Source organism: Pollachius pollachius (genome assembly GCF_949987615.1).
Source record: "Pollachius pollachius genome assembly, chromosome: 7".
Lineage (NCBI taxonomy): Eukaryota > Metazoa > Chordata > Actinopteri > Gadiformes > Gadidae > Pollachius > Pollachius pollachius.
In genome coordinates this window covers 5,012,665-5,034,160 of record NC_136940.1, presented here as the reverse complement: position 1 = coordinate 5,034,160, position 21,496 = coordinate 5,012,665, and the positions used below count along the sequence as shown (strand labels likewise).

The 21,496-nt window shown below is 46.7% G+C and overlaps 1 protein-coding gene across 2 annotated transcripts in view; it reads left to right on the top strand.

The window, feature by feature from the left end:
* Positions 1 to 6,328: 6,328 nt before the first annotated feature.
* ptprsa (protein tyrosine phosphatase receptor type Sa) overlaps positions 6,329 to 21,496 on the top strand; it is a 212,402-nt gene continuing 197,234 nt past the window's right edge. For both annotated transcript variants that reach the window (XM_079739953.1, XM_079739951.1), the window contains exon 1: positions 6,329 to 6,396. The gene's annotated coding sequence lies outside the window, so the exon portion shown is untranslated. The remainder of the gene's footprint in view (positions 6,397 to 21,496) is intronic.

The following is a 21,496-nucleotide window of genomic DNA, read 5'->3' as shown; positions in this document are numbered from 1 at the left end:
TTGTGGTAACCCGATGGAGGGATACCTCTTTAGCAGATATAATAATTAATAATGGGTGAAGTTGTTTACATGAGTTTGTGTTGGAGTACACATACGCTGTATGAAAACAACTCTGGGCCTAACCACATGGATGACGGCCACTTGCTTTGAAACCATTTATAAACTGCTGGCTCTCATTACGTCAACTGTCATTCATGGCCTATTAATATTCGGAACGGCACAGGTTTTTTTCTGAACCTATTTACTTTGACGCTGTGTGCTACCAGTTCGTACTCTTAAGTTCAGATAACTACATTTTTAGCATGTGTATTCAACACTTAGAGTCACCTCTTTTCTTCTATTTTATTTATTTACACTTCCCGTCTGACCCAGCACATTAAATTGAAGGCAGCAGAAGAAGCGTCAGCTTTATCATGATGACAAGCTCAGCAAATAAGGGTGTGGAAAGGCCGAAGCCACCCTGCCCTTGCGATTCTCTTATATGACCTTAGCAAAAGCGAGACATTGAGATGTCAATGTTTGCTCGTCCGTAGGAATTGTTAATGATTCCGGCTATGGATTGACTGCTATCGATGGAATAAGATTGGTGTATAACCCTGCTTGGTGCTTTGCACATCTCTTATTGACTTTGTTGAGTCTTGGCTGGTGTGAGGGACTAATCAAGTGTCAACTGGACAGCTGGGGAGGCACAGAGCCTTCTGGGAAATGTTGTTATTCAACAGCTTCTCGAATGTAATGACAATGACTGCATCAACTTGGAGCCTTGTCGCCCTGTAGGGTTCAAAAGCTAAGCGTGTCGTAATTGACACGTTGACAAACGATGCTTTAGCGGGAACACTCGTTCGCCAGTGCCTGACGTTTGGGAAAGGTTAACGGAAAATAGGTTACTAATTACAGACCTGAATGCTCCTACGGAGGGAAAAGGTGACATGTTTGTAAACCCATCCCTCTTAAGGGGTCGGGGGGGCATTGTCACCCAGAAGAAAATGTGAACAAGGTATTCTTGTTTTGCATTATATTTTACATGTACTGCATTTAGCAGCTGCTCTTATCCAAAGCAACTTACAACCACTTTTAAACACACAGCGACGGCGGTGTCAACCATGCAAGGCTACAGCCAGCTCATCGGGAGCAGTAAGGACGCGGTGTCTTGCTCACCTCTGCACTCTATGCTAGGAGGAGCCAGGAATTGAACTAGCAGCCTTCCGGTTACAAGTCAGTCTGCTCTTGTGCACTCTGAGAAGAAATAAAAGGGAAAAGACAAAATTTGGTTCAGGCAAAAACACCTTTATTGATACCAGTTTACTACAAGGTTCCAAGGTTCATAAGATATGTTGTGCTGCCCCGTTCTAAAGATTTCTTTGTCATCGTCTCACTTTTGATGTAATTATTTCAGGCGATTTTTTTTGGAGCATCCGAAAATGGTTTGAGTTCCAGGACTGGGAGAGTGTTGATGAAAGGAACACTGTTAACATTGTGCTACTTTACAGACAATACAAATCCGTAATAATAAGCCTTCAGAATACAATTTATACAAGCGCACGCGCAAACAGCATCGAAAAAGGCGCCTTGGAATGTGGCAGGACAACCAGGAAGGCGACATTGCACTTTTAGTTAATTGCACTTATACACTTATAACTGCTCACAACTTCATTAAAGAGCATGTGGAAATTGCATTAAATGAAGGATACAATTTCGCACGTTGAGCACACAGTTGTGTGACTCGTTTATTTAGGTTTAGAAAACAGGAATCAAAACGTGCTGCAAGTGAACATATGCCGCATCGGGCTCCACGTCATGAGAAGCTCGTAATCCTTAAAGGGACAGCGATCCCTGAAACACAGAGACAGTAAACGACATGCCTAATACAGTGTAAAGAACAACACATAACAAAATACTGTAGGTGAATTATGTTACACTCACTACAAGCAAACGTTTTTCCAAACTAGCAATGGAAAATAAAGGCTTATTTGTATTTTCTTCTGCCTTGTGTTTGGATGCATGGAGTGCCATCCGGGCAGTTGTGTTGATCGCGGGGTCCATGACAGTTCACTTTCTAAGGGCATTTAAGTATGTTTGAGCCCCCAGTGTGTTTCTGGTGAGTGTGGATGTATGTATGTATGTAGGTACAGCATGTATGTATATCTATAGGGGAGCGGGCCGGGATGGTTAACCTTTGCGGGCATAGCCATACACCAAGCTTGCCATAATAAACAGGTCGGGAAAGATTTTATGGGGTAACGTTGATCATGGTAAAGATGACAAAGCAGTTCTCAGGTACTGATTGGCAAAATGTCCACCTGACCCCAACTGCGGGTATGAGAAGACTAAGGACGTGTCTCCCCAAAGTTGCTCTGAGACCACTCTCTGGTCTCACTCAAGTCTATGGGAAATAATGGTAGTTTGCAGGTATGCATTTATGTGTGTTATAAGGTATGGTATTGGGCTATGTTGTGCTTTATAATGGCCTAAGTCCAATCCAAGGATTTCCTGACTTTTAACTGCTTCCAATGCAATGTTTATTTAAATCCTGTTTGAATACACAATGCAACATAATTAATATCTCCTTGTTCAGGGGATCCACACAAATCTCTCCCAATGGCCTACATTTTAGCCAGAGAGCTGTCTTATTAAATGACACAACAGTACACATATTATTTCACCATTTTACCCATTAATACAAAGCTTTGTTCAGCACTCCTCTGTGTCCCTGCGTCCTGCTTCTAGAAATTAATCACTTTATCCATTCAAAGTGTGAGTATTGTCATATTATGCCAGCCCGTACTTTTCTATCAAACCCCAATCACTGGCCCGCACAATCGCGGTAACCCTCCCATAATCGCTAATTAGCAATCTTCCCTCAGGGCGAAGGATTCTTTAACTGCCATATTTCTGCGAGATGTGACCCCATCCATCTTCCTCTAATTAAAGCGGGGGTTTCAGGGTCTCCGCTTATCGAGTGCCTCCCACACTCCCTACAGGTGTTAGAGAGAGGTGGAGGCGAGAGAGATTTAGAGTCAAAGGAAAAAGGTGTTGATGTTTTTTCTCTCGCACTGCATTTTGAAGAAGCCTGATCTGGATTGAGTCGGTGTGGGGCTTATCTAGGTTAAAGCGGTACGATGGGGAAGGCTATTTGGTTCCCGATTCGGTAAGAACAATAAGTAACACGTAGAACTGTCTGGGAGAGTTGACTCTTTTCATGCAATTTTGGCGTTGTGAAAATGTTTGTTTTTGTTTAGTGTTGTTTATTTTGTTCCATTTGTACCGTAGAAAGTGGATGGAATGTTAAATGATGGCTATTAGAGAGAAAATGTCCAACATGATTTACCGTTGGGACAATCAATTGATCAATTCATTAAAATATAGTTTAATCATTGACATTTCATCACTGACGAGTAAAAACACTGAAAAGGTTCCATGTTAAGCTAGCGATAGCATTTCATTTTCCCATAATGAGATAATTAACAATGCTGTATATGAAATGTACCACATACCTTGAGTGATACCATAACTCAAGGTATGTGGTAGTGTCCAAGAAGCTAAACCCTCTCTCAGACATGACCATCAACATAACCCGCTGCCCAGACGTAGTTCCAGACATCAACACACACCTCGCCATTGGTGTCCCGTCATCGTGATGTCACGAAAAGAATGGATTTTGGAATCAATGCCCATTTATGTAATCCCTGTGGTAAAGTTGGCATGCGCCAGTTCTAAAGAATGGTTACATCTGGCCCTTGGAACTGACGTCCCAGGCAAGCAATGGCCGAAAGTGGTTAAATGTGAGACTTTGGGGCCTTAAAAAGCAAGTCTGGATCGGTCGACCCGACCCTATCTCCTAAACCTTTGGATTGTTTAACTTCAGTTGTTGATCTTGGGAACAAACAGCCATGCCTTGTCAATTGAACTAAGGCCGCAGTCAACCAGAAAGATTTAGAGATGGACGATCGATCCAGTCACTCATCCAATTCTGTGTGGCCCAAAACGGGGTACACATCATTTTTTAAATCGCCAGGAAAATCTGTGGAAAATACGTGTGATAAAAAGCATGATTGGCAGGGGAAAAGTGCTGCATATATCTATATCGAGGGTCGACATTTATCAATGGATTCACATGATGTTGATGTGTATACATTGGGTTGGAGCCGATACCACCCCGAATCCATTGGCTCTATCGGTTTCTCTGTGTGACCAAGACCTAAGGCTAAAAACATATAGCTACCGTGACTTTATAATTAAGGCATGGCAACAACCCATTTAAAAGTATATGGGCAGGCAAGCAAAACCACTTAGCTGCAACCTTGTATATTTCACTTGTTTCATTCTGTTGTGTTTAACTCCTGTACACAAGTCGGTGGACTGGACACGGCAACAGATTTAAATAAAGGGTGTATTTTCATTCATTTCAGAGGATACACATTTGGGCTATTTGACTGAGTCTGGTTTATTTCTCCTACTGGCCTTTCTGAGCAAGGATAACTTTCTGAAAAGACAAGACAGCTGCAGACATCAAAGAACCTCAATTTTGAGGGTCTTCAACAGCCAGGACGCTCAGCAAGGAAGACAGGGGCGTCCAAAAACGACCTTTCTCTTGAGTAGTACATGTCATTGATATGGTGCACTCTGGGTAATGAAGTCATTTGACACTCATCCCCCTTGGACAAGCCAAAAGAATAGGGAGAGAGGTTATGAGGAATAAGCTAGCTGGGAGTCTGTTTATTGGGGATGTTGTTGCGGGACCCGGTTAAGGGTTTGTCTGGAATTTAAAAGCCAGGCAGGTACAATCTGAACCCTGACCCCCAAAGACCCTGAGCAAAACCTGCATTTGCTCTTGAGACTAAGCCCACATATGAATGGAGAATGATTAACGATTAATTCTGTCTGCCATTTTCACTTGGAAATTCTAGCTCCATAGTTTATGACCTTTCTTTAACCAGGATATTAATCATATGTGTGTGTGTGTGTGTGTTTTAAAGTGTAATGTCTGCCTCAGCCCGTACACTACATAGCTTCCAAAAATGTGTATCGTTATCTAGCTCTCAGTATACCCGGTATAGTTCTGATTTTAAAAATATTTATTTGTCATTTCATCAATATTCTTTTTGGGAAACACTTTCGACCTCTACAAAAGTCTACAAACAATTTTCATTCGGACTTTACCTGCAGCAACTGACAATGAAATAGAGATGGCTGGTGAATATTACAAATGTGTAACCCATGTTTTTCCAACTGTTTTTCCATGCACACGATAAAACCTAAAAAGATTTGAATCATTGTATGGATTCATATCAGTAGTCAGGGTTAAGTTATAAGCGTTATAAGCATATGACAAACAGAACAAAAATGTCTGGTGTTACTTAACCATTTTGAATTGTGGAATGACATTGTTGAAGAAATTTGGAAGCACGATTTTCAAATGAGTTTCCCTTCCGTCACTTTCCTGCACTTAATGTAACAAAACCGTTCTGTTAATGCAGATACAGATATAATTATACTTTGTATCCAATCAAGTAATAATAAGCTTAAGCTTTGTAATAATACCTCTGTAACTCTAGACTCTGAAGAGTTGGGTGTTTCAATATATATATAGGCTATGCGTTTCATTACTCTGTTTTTGCAACAACGATGTGTGTTGGATATTGAAGCGTTCAGTATTGCAAAGTGCCAGTGCTTTGATAAGTAGGATGTCATAACAGTTCGGGTCGATATAATGTCGCTTTGGGCTCCAAAATGATCACAGACGGCCCCTGCCGCCACCTTGAATTGCTCTATTTCATGCCACCTTATTACCTCAGTTTAAACCTGGCCAAAAGGAGAGCTGAGGATGTGACTGGACAAAACTCCACCGAGGGGAGCGGGGAAGGGGGCGGAATGACTTCATCACGTCAAGTGCAAGAAAATGTACGGGGAGGGAGGAGAGTGGTGTGTGTGTGTGTGTGTGTGTGTGTGTGTGCGTGCGTGCGTGTGCGCGTGCGTGTGGGGGGGGGGGGAGGGGGGGGAGAGAGAGGAAAAGCATGGAGGAACCGAGAGAGTAGAAGGGTGGGTATAGAGGGAGGGCTGGACTAAGCTAAGGGTTGGACGGGGTGCGCATGACATCATTGCTCCAGCTCCCGAGCGCGGACAGCTGTGGTCTCTCCAAGAGCGCGAGCTTCTGAGGGACAAAGTCCTCCTGCTATACCTTCCCGCGCGGAGAGACACCTGCAACCGCCACACCGGATTTTAAAAGTATTATTCACCAACGCACCGAAAAGCAAACCGAACCAACCCGTGAACCGCTCCTATTTTGGATCCGCCGCAGGGACGCACACACTTAACGGGATTACTCTTTGTTTTAATAAAGAAGATGTGATGTTTTATAAGCTGACGGGGAAAAGAGACTCCACCGCTGACAAAAAGGTAGGGGCGCTTGATATGTTTTCTGTTCGAGAATTTTGTTCTGAAATCGGTTGGATTTCATTGTAACGTCAGAATGTAGCGGTGTAGCGCATAGACGAGGAATTGCTGCACGCGGAGTTCGGTGCGCGCTGCGCTCACGCCTTTTTGGGGGTTTTTGGATACCGAATGAAACTCCGCTGTGGAGCGGGCTGCTGAGGAAGCGCGCGTGCGAAGGAGACGCAGGCGGTCACCAGGATCGGTCCGTGAGAACCCCGCACCGAGCCTTCTCCACCGGGGTGTCACAGAACGGAAGCGCGAGCGTTGAGTTGGGAGCTGAGCGCGAGACGCGAGAGGGAGACGGTGGTCCCGTATCGGCGCGAGATCTGGCTCGCGGCTGCCGCAAAGGTGTCGCTCGTGATCACTTCTTGCCGCCTTTCATTCATGTAAAACACGTGAATCGAGCTGTGTGAGACCCGCGTGTCAACCACATGACCAGGGTGAACCAATACGTGATTTTTATTATCCATAAATAATCGATAATGGTCGGTGCCAGACCCGCGGCACGCGGTGTTGGTGGGTGTAGTTAAACCAAGGCAAAGTCGGTCCTGTAGTGTTTTTTTCCGCCCTGGAAGTGGCCGTTTTGGGGGTTGGAGGTGACGGTGACGGTGACGGTGATGGGGATGGTGATGGGGTGCACTGCTTTCGGTAGCAGGTGCATCTCTCCACAGGGCTGCTGCTCTAACCAACCGATCGATGCTTTTCTTTTGTGTGTGTGTGTGTGTGTGTGTGTGTGTGTGTGTGTGTGTGTGTGTGTGTTCGCGCGTGCCCGACTGTATAAATATGCCCCTTGACGATATCATTCTGTGTCTGCTCTCAGATGTACGTTCGATCATGAATTAGTTTTTCATTTCTATGGTCGGATTGACAATCCACAAGACATTGACAATCCACAAGACCCAGAATCATTGGGGTCCTTAGGGTATCATAGACCTAAGGCACGCGGAACAGTGGACGGATGATCATGTATTTTGTTAGCGGGCTCGCCATTCTGTTGTAGCCCACTTTGTGTGTTAGTGGGTGTGCCGTGTGTGTGTGTGTGTGTGTGTGTGTGTGTGTGTGTGTGTGTGTGTGTGTGTGTGTGTGTGTGTGTGTGTGTGTGTGTGTGTGTGTGTGTGAGAGAGAGAGTGAACGAGGCGCGCGGGGCTGGGATACACCCTTAGATTCCGCATCACGTTCCTAATCTGTGTTACGAGGAGTGTTTTCGGAGTGAAAGGGGGGGGGAGAGGCGCGTTGAGGCGCGCCACTCCAGCAGCCCTTCAGAGGTGGAGCCAGGCGGTCGATGTCTGTAAGGTGCCGATGAAGATCTGACGCAAATCGTCCTTAACTGGCCATGAATACCGGGCTGTGTGTGTGTGTGTGTGTGTGTGTCTGTGTGTGTGCGCGCGCGCGTTCGTGTGTGTGCGCGAGCTTCGAGAACTATTTATGTGGATTTTTGGTAAATATATTTAATCGGGCTACTTGTGAGAATTTACGGCAATACAAAAAGCAGGTCCATAAAACTTACATTTGGATGCTTTTACACAACCTCCACTTTTTATCTTTTTTTAAACGCAGGCCCACGCGTTAACGTGGAGCCAGATCAGCCAATCAACAAGCGGGCTGAAATGGAAGCAGGGATTTGCACGACTTTTAGTTGTATATATAGTCTATTAGGCAGTGAACTAATCGACTATATATAATACAAATATATCATATGTACAAACAAAAATTACTTCTCAATATCTCGAAGAAGGGTATTTATCTCCTCATCCTTTATTTAATTATTATTCATTGTTTCGATGGAAACAAGCTCATCACGCTGCATCCCAGACAGCAGAGCATCTCGCCCGCGCCCGGGTTGTTAAAAACGAAATAACTTTTAGTCATTTTCTTTCCTGTATCCGTGGTAATTTGGTTAGTGCTTATTTTACGAAACCCGCAGATAGCTTACAGCTGGTAGCAGTGGAGCAATGTAATCAAATATGAAGTCGCTGTGTATTACAATTCCCCGTTATGTCTCGGCTTCATCCCGCGTCAGAATGCCTTGAAGCACCTCGTCGACTAACAGGTGACGAGAGAGAGAGAGAGAGAGAGAGAGAGAGAGAGAGAGAGAGGGAGAGGGGTGGTTTGTGTTGCATTTCTTTTCATTTCTGGAATCTCCCAGTGTCACATGGGACTTCCATCCCCATGTATGCTGAACACTCGGATTGCGTCACCGACGGGGCTTAAAAGATTCTTGTCCGCAACCTCACACTTTTTGTTTAGGTCTTTATCAAGTGCGATGATTTGGGTGCAGCCATCAGGTCTAGAACGCCACGGTTTCAAACTGCTGCCCGTGCTGCCACCACCCACCCTGTGTGTCTGCTTGTGTTTGTGTGTGCGTGTGTGTGTGTGCGCGCGCGCGAGTGTGTTTTCTCTGTCCCTTCAACAGCGGAGGCAGAGATCTAGTGCCACCCTGCAGTCACAAAGATATGAGTGAATCATTCACGCGCGCTGTCTTTACCGACACGGCTTGTCAGGGGGGGGGGGGGAGGGGCCCGGGGCCAGAACTCTCTGTCAAACTTAATGGACTGGACCCTTTTTTTATGACGCGTCTCAGGAGGTACTAGCATAGGTTGACGCCATTGGACATGTATCTCCTGCTCCGTGGTGCGGCGTGAGTGACGGAATGGGGACCACACACACGTGCACACGCATACACGCGCGCGCACACACACACACACATACACGCACACACACACACAATTAGCAAATGAGGACTGATAAACGGTTAACACTCGGAGGATCAAAAAGGTTTTCTAGAGGAGACCTGATAAAGTAGATGAGTATAATCGACTATAACTTGTCCATTATCTCCCTTTTATTTGTCTCCGTCAATGAAATGAATAATATTTGTTCCCCTGGTAAGCGACAAGAGGCTTGTTCTGATCGACTCAGCTAAGATTGGTCCCATCCTGCTCCTATATATACATCAGCCAGGGCAGTGGACATATTTATAGGCCCATCATTTGCATTTCTCTCACCTGTTGGCGACCAGAAATGGGGAAGATGATTGCATGTGTGTGGGAGTTGCAACCTTCATTACACACATATGCACACACAAATGCACACACACACATGCATAAACAATCCCACATCCTCCTCATGTGGATGTATTACTTGCAGTTGATGAGCTAGGAGATGAATCACATCGTGCTCTGTCTCCCAACCGGTCGCCCATCCCTGAGTGCGTATGTGTCTGTGCGTGTGTCTTTGTGTTGTCGTCATCTCGTCGTTTGTTGTGGACGCCACGTCAGAACCTAAACGGACGGAGACAGGGTGCCCGGTTTCATAAACGGTAAGGGGACGGGTGGCGAGGAGGAGAAGGGAGGAGGACGGATGAGACGCGCAGACAAGGAAATATATAATCATGAGTGCAGCTTGTGGAGGGTGACGCCTGCCTGCTCCCCAGCACTCTAATTACCCAGAGAGGGCTTGTTAGTTGTCACCTAAAGATAAACAGCCAGTTGGCTTCTTTTTTCCCCCCATCCTCCTCCTCCTCCTCCTCCTCCTCCTCCTCTTCCCTGTTTGTTCTTTCTTCTTGTTTGTTGTTCATGTTCATTGCTGCTGGTGGCGAAAACTGAAATTCTAAGCAGGGAAATGTCCATAGCAGACCCTGTCCCTGACTGTGTCTCACGCAAACCCTGTTCACCAAAGCTCCTTTTGGCTTATTTTTAGTTTGTGTTTTTCCTCAGAGAAATGGAAAGTAGCCGAGAGGGAATCAGTGATGCCGGTCGTTGGTGGACAGTTAGGAAGGTCAGAGGTCGCGAGACGCAATACTTAAGGAGACAGGATGGGGGTGACATTTCATTTATTAATTTATTTTCTGCCAAGCGTCAGCAGGGCATTATGCAGGGAGTCATGACAAGTCGCACATGTTTCACAAACAGGAATGCAAATGAACGCCGGAGTAATTCCCATCGGGGCAGAGGGAGCGGGGGAATTACCCGTTGGTCTTGCCCTCTCCGAGTGCTGAAAAAATGTTTCTTTTTTATGTTTCTTTGTACTGCGGTAGAACATGTCGGTCTCAATGAGCACATCGCACAAAAAAAGCACTGTGCACTGCCTTCTCCCTTTCCCCCCCTCTAGCCAGGCCCGTATGATCTGGTGTGTTCCTCACACTTTTAATGGCTTAGATGTGTCCATGTTCCTCGTGTTCCTGGAACATCTCCAGACGCCGCCGTCAGAGAATGAGGCCAACCGTATCCGTCTCTCTCTCCTCATAGAGGTGAGGAGGAGGAGAGGGAGAGGGGGGCGGGGAGAAGATGGAGTAGCAATGTGGGCGTTCTGTCAGTTAGCGTTGAGTGGAGACATCTGGTGGGAGTCTACTCACGGACCATGTGGTGCCACTCCCTGTTTAACCCCTACCCCCCCCCCCCCCCCCGCCCAGAAAACCACCCTCTTCAATGACCTCATCAGACCGACCTCATCCTCCTTCTCTGAGCAGAGGAAAAGTGATGCCTCGTTAATGATGAGTCGTTTAGTATGCCCGTCTAAATAAGTTTGGGGGTGGGGGGGGGGGCGGTTGTTCTGTGGAGCGATGCCCTTTGCGATCGGCAGAAGGAAGATGCTACTTCTATAGGGCCGGGCTGTTTGCAAATCACCAAACAACACATCCATTACACAGCCTCCTGGTAGAAGGACAACGTGTAAACCTGTCAAATGTAAATGACTTATTACTGAGAAGCCATTTTAATCATCACGGAAATAAAATGGCATGTGTAGCTTTTAGAGGGCTTGATTACCCTCGGTTTTATCCAAGGGTAAATCACCCAAAACACAAAACAGGACAACAACGTACCGGGACCAGCTGTGTTTCATACACATAACTATAAAATGTAAAAACCTAAACCCGTGCACCAATGTAGTCGGCCTGTAATGTATTCCTCCGTAATGCTGCAGACCGGATACGGTGCCGGTGCCGGGGGGCCCCCCCGCTGTAACTACCCCTGGACCGGCCGTTCGCTCCTTTGCCTTTCCGCCGGTCCATCGCTCACCTCCAGCCCTGCGATGAAGCTGATAAATATCAGATGACAAACAAACTGTCCCTGCCGGCTTGCCTTCCGGAGCGCTAGCGATTAGGACGCCTGTTATTGGAGGAGACAAACGAGGTGGGTGGAGGAGGGAGGGAGGGAGGGATGGGGGGGAGGGAGGATGTTGCTCTCCCTTGGGTGGTGATGGTTGAAGGTCACAGCTACATATCACCTCACCGCCTCTGCCATGACAACCACGCCCCCCCACCCCCCATTACCACCCCCCTAATCCCTCCAGAGGCGACAGGGGCAGATCTCTCCTGCCGCTCTGTGGGGAACGTCTGGGTTTTTTTCCTCTCTATGGGGTACGGGGTAACGGATGGGCTTTTTTGCAAAGGATGATTCATCCGGACAACGGCAGGGGATAAAAAACGAAGACGCTGCCTAACTTTGTTTACTACCCGCCGCTGTAGCCAGCACGCTCGTCATCGCCGTTGTAAATCATGAATGATTCATTCTGCGTCTCAGGATATATACCTCCACGTTGAGTACGAGAGCCCCCATCCCACCCCTCACTGAGTGCTTCGGCTAAGTGGGCCAGGCACCGGGCTGAAGTGGAGATTGGGTTTTGAGGCGGGCACTGCTGGCCGTGCAGGTAGTAGTGGTGCTTGGGAGAGGGAAACGTTGACGAGGCATGGTTAACAGGATGGACAGGGGATGGCCTGAGCAGGGAGATTAAGACAGAGGAAGGAGAAGGGCTTTGGTGGTGGTGGTGTTGGTGGCAGTGGTGGTGGTGGTGGTGGTGGACTTGTTCTCTGACGGTTCTCATGGAGCTCCCCTTTGCAGCACAGGCATTGATCTTTCCAAGAATAATCCATTTAGGCTCAAGAGTGCCCAGCCTTGTGGGCCCTCCTCAATTATTTATGGACAAGTGCTGGCCAGGCTTCCGTTCGGGATGCAACAAGGCACCCCGGGAAACCGCTGGACAGCAGATCTGGAGGCGAGCGAGCCGTAAACGGGAAAAACAGGGAAAGAGGAATCGAAGGAGGTTGGAGATGGCACCGTTAGAGCAGATGATAGCCGGGCTAATAGAAGAGGATGGAGGAGAAGCAACGCAGGAATGGGAAGTGTGAAGATAAAAGAAGAAAGATGGATGGACAAGGGAGCGGAGGATGAAACCTTTTTGTAAGAGGTTTGAAAACCCAACATGTATTGATCGGGGGGCAGATTGATGGCAGCCAGGATGGACAGTGTGAAGAAATGTCAGCCCACTGACCTCTCAGCTCAATCTTCATCCTGTTCCCCCTCCGTCCAGCGTCCATGTTGGACAACGAATAAAGCACAGCGTCCATTCTTCGCGCCTGTCAGTGAGGCATCTTAACAGATGACACATCAAGTAAATAACCCGCGCCGACAGTGCTGACGCGGTCGTATTACTAACTGTAACGTATGAGGCAATTCCGAGAATCTTTCATTAAAACCTGAATTGGATGTGAAAGATTACAGCGGGGGCTGTGAACATGATTTAAGGTGACTTTACTTAAGGCGGTTCGAAAGAACACAGTGCTTTGTATCAAGAACACGGCGGTCAAATTCAACCACCCAAAATGGAATTGATTTATCTTTGTGATCACGTTTGAATCATGTTTGTTTGGGGGCGGGGTGGGGGTAACTCTGTAACTCTACTCTGTCATTTGACTATTATCCGCTCATGCTCGCTCTCTACCCAGATGGGGCCTCTTAGTTTGATGTGATTCTCCTGGCAGACATTATTACATTCCCAGTACCTCGAGCCAATGTCCAGAGGCCCTATTAGGGCCTTTCACCTGGTGCATATTGAGAATCCTATATCTGAGATCCGCAGGGCCCAGCAATCAGAATCCCTATCTGCACGGGTGAGTGATTTCAATGGGTCAGCTGTCATACGAGAAGAGAGGGACGGAGATTCTCCCAAGCTATTACTGAGACGTGAAGGCGTTTTTAAAACATCAAGGCAGAGGCCATCTTGGAGGAGTACCATGGAGAGTTTTTTTTTGTAAGAGTATAGGCCCGTTTTTCTTCAAGCAGTGAATGGGGGACTTAACATGTTTATGTATCAACTTAATTATTAATAAACTAACGAAATGGGTTTAAAACTGGAAAGCAAAAGTATTAAAAATAAATTTAAGGGATTTATCAAATTTGAAGGATAATTTTTTGGTATTAGTAGTTGTAATCAGTCTAGGGAATCCCATTTAAAAAGAATTGAAAAGGATAATAAAATATTGATCCTATTCTGTGTTTTCACATCTCTAATTCCAGCATAGCCTATCGTTTATGTGACAGCTTTGCTTTTGTTTTCAATTGAAAACATTTATTTTACTTTTATTCGATTTATTTGACTTTTATCCCCGAAAGACGTTCGGGGATCGTTTAACTATGTCAGGAAATCTATTTTTTTTTCAAGCAATGTGACTCGATTGTCAAATAGTCGTACCGCTGAAAAAATACATGTTTTCTTTAAAGACACATTGAGACCTATTTGTTCTCTTGGTAATGACTCTGGCACTATCATTTATGATCATTTAGAGGCTCTGCTGCGATACTCCAACGTTTCCCCATCTGGCATCGCCGTGGCCCCATTCCTCAGTGTGGAGCAGCCGTCTAGTGCAGCGGTCCAATCAGTGAAGACAAAAAAGCAATGACTAACTTATCTCTCCCTGAGCATTTAGTGTTTCTGTCTCAGGCCTCACGACGCACAGGAGATATTAGCCAACCGCCTTGCTAGCCTTGCCTAGTCTGCGTGATAAGAGGCTGTGAGGACCCTGCCTCTTGTTTTTCCCCAGATTCTGCCCCTGTAGGATTTAGTGTTGGTCCAGAGCCATTGATTATTGGATTCTAGTAATTGTTGCGCTTTCGCTTGATTAACAAACCTGTGTTGTTCCTCTTCTCCCTTCGAGGCTCGCTCAATAAGGTGGTCTTTAAGGGTAGGAACACAGCTGGGCTGCAGACACTAATAGAGTCTTGTCAGCGGGAGAGGAACAACGTCTTCATCAGCCTCCTCCTCCTCTATCTCTCAGGTTATTTTTTTTTTAACGGAGATGGAATCGCGTGTTCCACAGGGACAAGGCTGCCAGGTTCATTAACTGAGATTACACTGCTTATGGAACGGTTTTGAATTGCCATGATTAGAAAACGGACATAACGAACTGGACGGGAGTTGGCTAAGAGGTGTGTGTGTGTGTGCGTGTGTGTGTGTGTGCGTGTGCGTGTGTGTACGCGTGAGAGAGAGCTCGTTGAGAAGATGATTGATGTGTAGTCATAGTTGCGTTATCCCGAGAATGTTAGGAATCTCCCCACTCTTTTGTTCAGTTTCATAATCTCTGGGATATGAGCGAGGGAAAGACTAACAGGCCCCAGGTGGAGGAAGGAGAGAGAGAGGGGAGGAAAGAGAGAGACTGATCACAAAAGCTACTGTGTGTGTTTGTGTGTGTGTGTCTGTGTTTCGGATTCTCTGTGGACCTGGGAGTATTATATCCGCATCAAGACTCCTATCTTTTCTTATCCCCGTGCCGCTATCTACAGCTTGTTCTTTATGACTCAAAACATCTCTCTCTGCGGAAACGCTTTCGCTCCCCTAATTAGTCCACTGTACAGAGGGACGCTTAGCGTACATTTTTTATACTTTATTGAAGCTCTTAGGCACCATATCTGAGGGGAATTGTTTCGGGGATAGGTTTTATTTTGCCAGCCAATTTCTGTTGCTTGCGTACATCGGTTTATTTTCTCAAGTGAAAGAATCCCTTCAAACACGTTCATTCACAGTGCAGCGTATCACGTAATATATGTGCAAATGGAAATTCAGAATAATAATGCTATTATCGTCGTACGACCAGTGGTGGTCGGTAACTGATCCGACGGATGGCAAATAGGGAGAGGTTTTGCATTGAACGATGGACCTGTGTGGGGTGGTGGGTGGAGAGCGGTGGAGAGGATGTAGATATGATGATAGGGGTGGGGGGGGGGCGTACTTAGTGCTGGCAGGAATTCTCTCTCTCTCTCTCTCTCTCTCTCTCTCTCTCTCTCTCTCTCTCTGTCTCTCTCTCTCTCTCTCTCTCTGTCTTTCTCTGTTTCTCTGTTTTTCTCTCTCTGTCTCTCTGTCTCTCTTTCTCTGTCTCTCTCTCTCTCAGTCTCTCTCTGTCTCTCTCTCTCTGTCTCCCTCTCTCTCCCTCTCTCCGTCTCTCTCTCTGTCTCTCTGTCTCTCTCTGTCTCTCTCTCTCTCTCTCTCTGTCTCTCTCTCTCTCTCTCTCTCTCTCTCTCTCTCTCTGTCTCTCTCTCTCTCTCTGTCTCCCTCTCTTTCCCTCTCTCTGTCTCTCTGTCTCTCTCTGTCTCTCTCTCTCTCTCTATGTCTCTCTCTCTCTCTCTCTCTCTCTCTCTCTCTCTCTCTCTCTCTCTCTCTCTGTCTCTCTCTCTCTCTCTGTCTCTCGCGGCCCTTTTCATCATTCTGCGAATCTTCGGTGTCTGTTCCGAGACAGGAGATGTTTTTCCACATATGGGTTTGAATTTATTTTTTCCTCTTGTTTTTTTTTCCCACAAGCTTCCTTAATGCATAGCAAAAACAAAATACTGTCATTCCTTTGCAGATAATGAAACATTATACATTGTCTCTCAAAACACTTTCAATTTCGACAAGCAAATACTACAGTATAAATACTACAAGGGGAGACAGCTAGATGACTGGAAATTAAGCCCATATTTAGGTTAGACGACTGGGGACTTAAATACTGTTTTACTTGACAGTTCTCTCTTCGGTTGCCTCTCTCTTCTCCTCTTCTCTCCTCATTTCAATCCCCTCTCCCTCTCTCCCTCCGTCAGTCATTCTCTCCCTCCCTCGCTCTCTCTCCCTTCGGCTCTCCCAACCTCATCACTCACCCTGTCACTGGCTCTAGCTGTCTCTCACTCATAGCATTCATCTCAAAACACCTCTCTGTATTTTCTCTCTTTCATTCTAGACATCCCTTTTATTTGCCTCCCTGTCTCCCTGTCCCTCTCTCCCCCCCTTCTCTCTTTCTCTCTCCCCCCCCCCTCTCTCTGTCCGTCTGTCTCAAAACCTCCCTCTCTGCCTAGACCCCTGTGCTTCCTTCTGCTCCATTCGCAAACCCCCCCCCCCCCCACACACCACCACGTTCACCTGGAGTTGAACCCGCAGCCTTTCGGCTTGCTTCACTTAGCGGGACCCTCTCCTCCTCTCGCTGCACGCCTGGCCCCGAGGTCAAACACCCCACACATGGTTAATATTGATGGTCCACCATGTTTATTTCATGTCTCTGAGAGCTGCTGCTGTCATTCCTGTGCTGTCTTGCTGCGATGAAGTGGCCCCAAACTCACCGTGATGTTAAGGGGTCGCAGTGGTGGTGGTGGTGGTGCTGGTGGTACTTCATGTTTTCCTTCTATTGTCCTTAAAAGCGATTATAAGCGGCAGACAGGCCCATTTAATATTTAGGTATTTTTTCATCCCTCTGTCTCGACTTCTCCCTTCCCTGCTCTCTCTCTCTCTCTCTCTCTCTCTCTCTCGCTCTCTCTCTTTCTCTTTTCGCCTCTTTCCATTCTGTCTATTCTTCTTTCTGTCTGATCAAAATACCCAGAGTTATGTGTTTTTACTTCCGAATGATTAATTAAGCGGCAAAGTTCTACTCGTGAATAATAAAAATGCCCTTGCTATGAATTGCACCCTGAAATGGCGGGGAAAGTAAGCAAGGGTTAATTCTGCTGACAAACCAACAATCGATAGAAGATCCATTTTTTGTATTAATGGTTGCCTTTATTGATCGCATCGTCACGATCAAAGATCCAAATATAAATACATTATGTGGGTTATCGTCAAGCTCTGATTCAACATTCGAGGAATCGATTGTTGCAACTGCAACTGTCCAGGCATCAATAGTCGATAAGGATAAGAGATTTCTTGTTTGGTTTCTCGGTTTGCTAGCATGCTGTTAGAGGAAGCAGGAGGTGTATTTGTGGTTGTGAATGCTTTAGATATTCACCACAAGCTAATAGATATCCGTTGGACCCATTCGGCTTTCCAGTTGAATCTCTGGTAAGAGTCCATCCAGCTAAATTTATAAAATGTTGAAAAAAAATCAAAAATAAAATAATTCATAAGGATAAAAGAGATAAAGGAACAAGTGAAACTGCTGAATACATTTTGAAGGTTTTCGAACGTTTTTGAACGTTTTTGAACGTGACGCTTATTGAATACATGATCAACACGAAGTGTTCATTAATGACACACGTCCTTGGGCTTAATGGCTCTCTTGTGTGAGAGATTTAAGAGGAAAGGGACGTTACTGTAATATGTGTCAGCGTAGGCCAGCCAACTCATCCTGCATAATGATAAGGACACTAATTCTCTCTCTCTCTCTCTCTCTCTCTCTCTCTGTCTCTCTTTCTCTCTCTCTCACACACACTTTGTTTCTGCCTAATTGCCGATAATGAACGAGGTGTCGCTGCAATACCGATGCGTGAATGTCCTTTGTCAATTCCATACCTCCAAACACACACACACACACACACACACACACACACACACACACACACACACACACACACACACATTTGGTGTGCGTGTGTAGGCTGGGCTGGCTGCCCTTCAGAAGACTGCAGTCGGCCTGGCATTAATCTTTAAATGACTGTTCCTCCACGAGAGAGAGAGAGAGAGAGAGAGAGAGAGAGATAGCATGAGGGAGAGAAAGAGAGGGAGAGAAATAGAAAGTGATTGAAAGAGAGAGGAAGGGAGAGAGCTAGACAGAGAGCGCTAGAGAGAGAGAGAGCAGGAGAGAGAGAGAGAGAGGGATGGGGCAGGTGAAAGAAAGAGAGGGATTGCAAGGGATGATGTCAATGATAACCGAGGATAAAGCGTGTGTGTGTGTGAGAGAAAGGGAGAGAGAGAGAGCGAGGGAGAGGGAGCGGACAGAGACGGTGAGGAGGACATGGATCACTTCCATTTCGTCACGTATGTATGCGGCCACGTACGCGTGCTGACACACACACTTATGGGTTGAAGAGAAGAAGCTCGCCGTGGCAGTCTGACGCCATCCGCGAGTGTGCGTGCCTGTGGCGGTAAAGTCCTTGGTTTAAACCGCATCACGCTGAACATCACTCTTTCTCTCACTCCATCGTTCTCTTCTACCCAACCCCCTCTCACTCTATCCCTGCCTCGCCCTCTTTGTATCCTTTACTCTTGCCCCCCTCTCTCTGTCTCTCTCTCTCCCTTTCTCTCTCTCTCTCTCTCTCTCTCTCTCTCTCTCTCTCTCTCTCTCTCTCTCTTCTACAGTCCCTCTAGCTCCCTCTATCAATCTTGATAGCATCACCTTTATCTTTTTCTATTTTTTTCTCTCTCTCCTCTCCCCCTCCCTTTTCTCTCCCTCTACTCTCTCCTACGTTCTCCATTACGTTCTCTACGTTCTACGTTCTCTCTCTTCTCCTCCCGCTCCTCTTTTCTGCCCTTTCCCCTCCTCATCTCTCCCCTCTATTCTCGTCTCCTCTTCACTATCCAAGCTCTCCTTACCTCTCATATCCTCTCCAACCTCTCCACGCCTCTCCTCTGTTCTCCTCCTCCCTCCTGACCTCTCACCTTCTCTTCCCCTCTCCTCCCTCCTCTCATTTCCTCTTTTCTCCTCTCCTTCTCTTCCCTTCTCCCCTCTCCTCCCTCCTTACCCCTCCTCTCCCGCTTCCCCTCTCACCTGTCCTCTCCACCTTTCCCTCTCCCCTCCTTCTCTTCCCCTCCCTACCTCTCCTCTCCCCTCCAACCTCTCCACACCTCTCCTCTCTTCTCCTCCTCCCTCCCTATCTCTCCCCTCCAACCTCTCCACGCCTCTCCTCTCTTCTCCTCCTCCCTCGTGACCCCTCATCTCCTCTCCTTCTCTTCCCCTCTCCTCCCCTCTCTGCCCTCCTAGTCCAAAGGTGAGCGATAGTGGGTCTGACATCATTACCCTTGTTGTGACAGATTTCATTTGTGCCCCCTGGAACCATACATCAGACTGACTGATGGAGCAGGGCCCCGAACCAACAGGGGCCCCGCCCTGCACTGAGAGAGAGAGAGAGAGAGAGAGAGAGAGAGAGAGAGAGAGATGGGTGGGGCAGGTGGAAGAAAGAGAGGGATTGTAAGGAATGATGTCAATGATAAAAAAAGAGAGAGAGAGCATCCATTCATTAATTAGTGGGATATAATTGATCATATAATGGCCCCGCCATTCTTTCTGGAACCGTGTGATCCCAAATAATAAACACTGTTTGGGAATGAGATTTTCGGCTGTCCGTCTGTCGGCGTGTTACGTCCGGGGGGGTGATCCCGGGCCTCGACGGGACCGCTGCTGATCGTCCTCAAACCTGACGTTTTTACAGCACCGTGCGGGAGTTTTATGTGCTGCTGTCCATTCGGGATGCAGGTGCTCCGTGATCTATTATTCCTCGGACATAAGTGTGATTATCAGCCCACAAAGGATTCCCGGCGACTCTGACCCTCCTTTCAACCCTCCACCCATTGACTCCGGCGCTGCCAATTTAGACGAGCCCGTGACAATAGCGCCGGCGCTCACAGACCATCGATCCGCGACCATAATAATGCGCGGCTTATGAGGCCGTCGGTAGACCCTTTGTGGCCCGGGCGACAGAAAAACGTGATGTCTGCTGGAGTGGGGAAGCTTTTAATGACCGTGCCCCGCCCGCCTTTCTTCTAGAACCGTGACGGAAGACGCCTGGCTAGTGCGTTGCGTTCGGTACTACAGGAGGATCAGCAGCGAGTCTATTAGGGGAGGGTTGGTAGAGTTGGGAGGGACAGAGAGAGAGAGAATAGCTGAAGGTCTGTGGTGGGGAAACAGTGGAAGCCATTTTATATCAGGATGGAAATGATGCAGATGGTTTTTGAGGAAATTCAAAGCGATCTGAGCATGTTTCTCCAGCCGATCCTTATTATATGGATGACTATCTAGTTATTTGTTTGACTTTCTAGTTATATGGATTGATTTCTAGTTAAATGGATGACTATCTAGTTATATGGATGACTATCTAGTTAAATGGATGACTATCTAGTTAAATGGATGACTATCTAGTTATAAAGATGACTATCCAGTTATATATAGCTTACTATCTAGTTATATGGATTGCTATGTAGTTATATGGATGACCATCTAGTTATATGGATGAGTCATCCCACTTTTGGAAGTGGGATGACTTTTGGAAATCTGTCGACAACATTTAAACAATGGTTGGACATCCAAGGTCTTTTCTTTTACTGTTAGCAAGAAAATGAAGTCAGCATTTTCTTCATTCTCTGTCAAAAGATATATCTGTGAGGTCAAACTGCGTTGGAAAATACAGACATTGTTTTACCACCCCCAAAAAACTGCTTATACTGAGAAACACACTGTTATAGCTCGGAGATTATAGTGAATGAAACTTTGGAATATATCTTTCCACACTGCTTCTATTTTCATTGTGAGTTAAAAGAGAAGTTTACCTTGACTCGAGGTAAATTGCTCGAGGTGTCTCGAGGTTTTACTTAAAGCTGTATTTAAATTTCCAAGATGGCCGTGGTTCTCTTCCTTTGCACTGCAAGGTCGGCGGTTGGATCAAATGGGGCACTTTTAAATAAAAGCCTGCTGTCTCTGCTTTACCAGTCCATCACCCCTGACAACCAGGAAAGTTAGCCAAGAAACTGCTTTAACCCAGGCCATTCGTTTTACCCGCTACAGCAACTCTGTTATATATAGTGTGCATGTGTGTGTGTGTGTATGTGTGTGTGGTTAAAAAAGCAGAGCACATAGCAGATTTATCATGGCGCGTCCCCCCCCCTTCAGCCTCATGTAGTGTGAGTTGAGTGGTGATGGATGGCCGACCTCTTGGCTCGCCCACTCCCCAGGAGAAAAGAGAGCGAGAGAGTGGGGAAGGGGGGGCTGGAAATAATGTTCTAGCCTATCGACAGGTCAGAGACTTCTTGGGGGGGAAACTCCTCTTGCAGTCATGACCCCCCCCCCATCCCCTCACCTCCTCCCCCCAGACTCACCCTTTGCTCCTCCACTCCTCCCCCG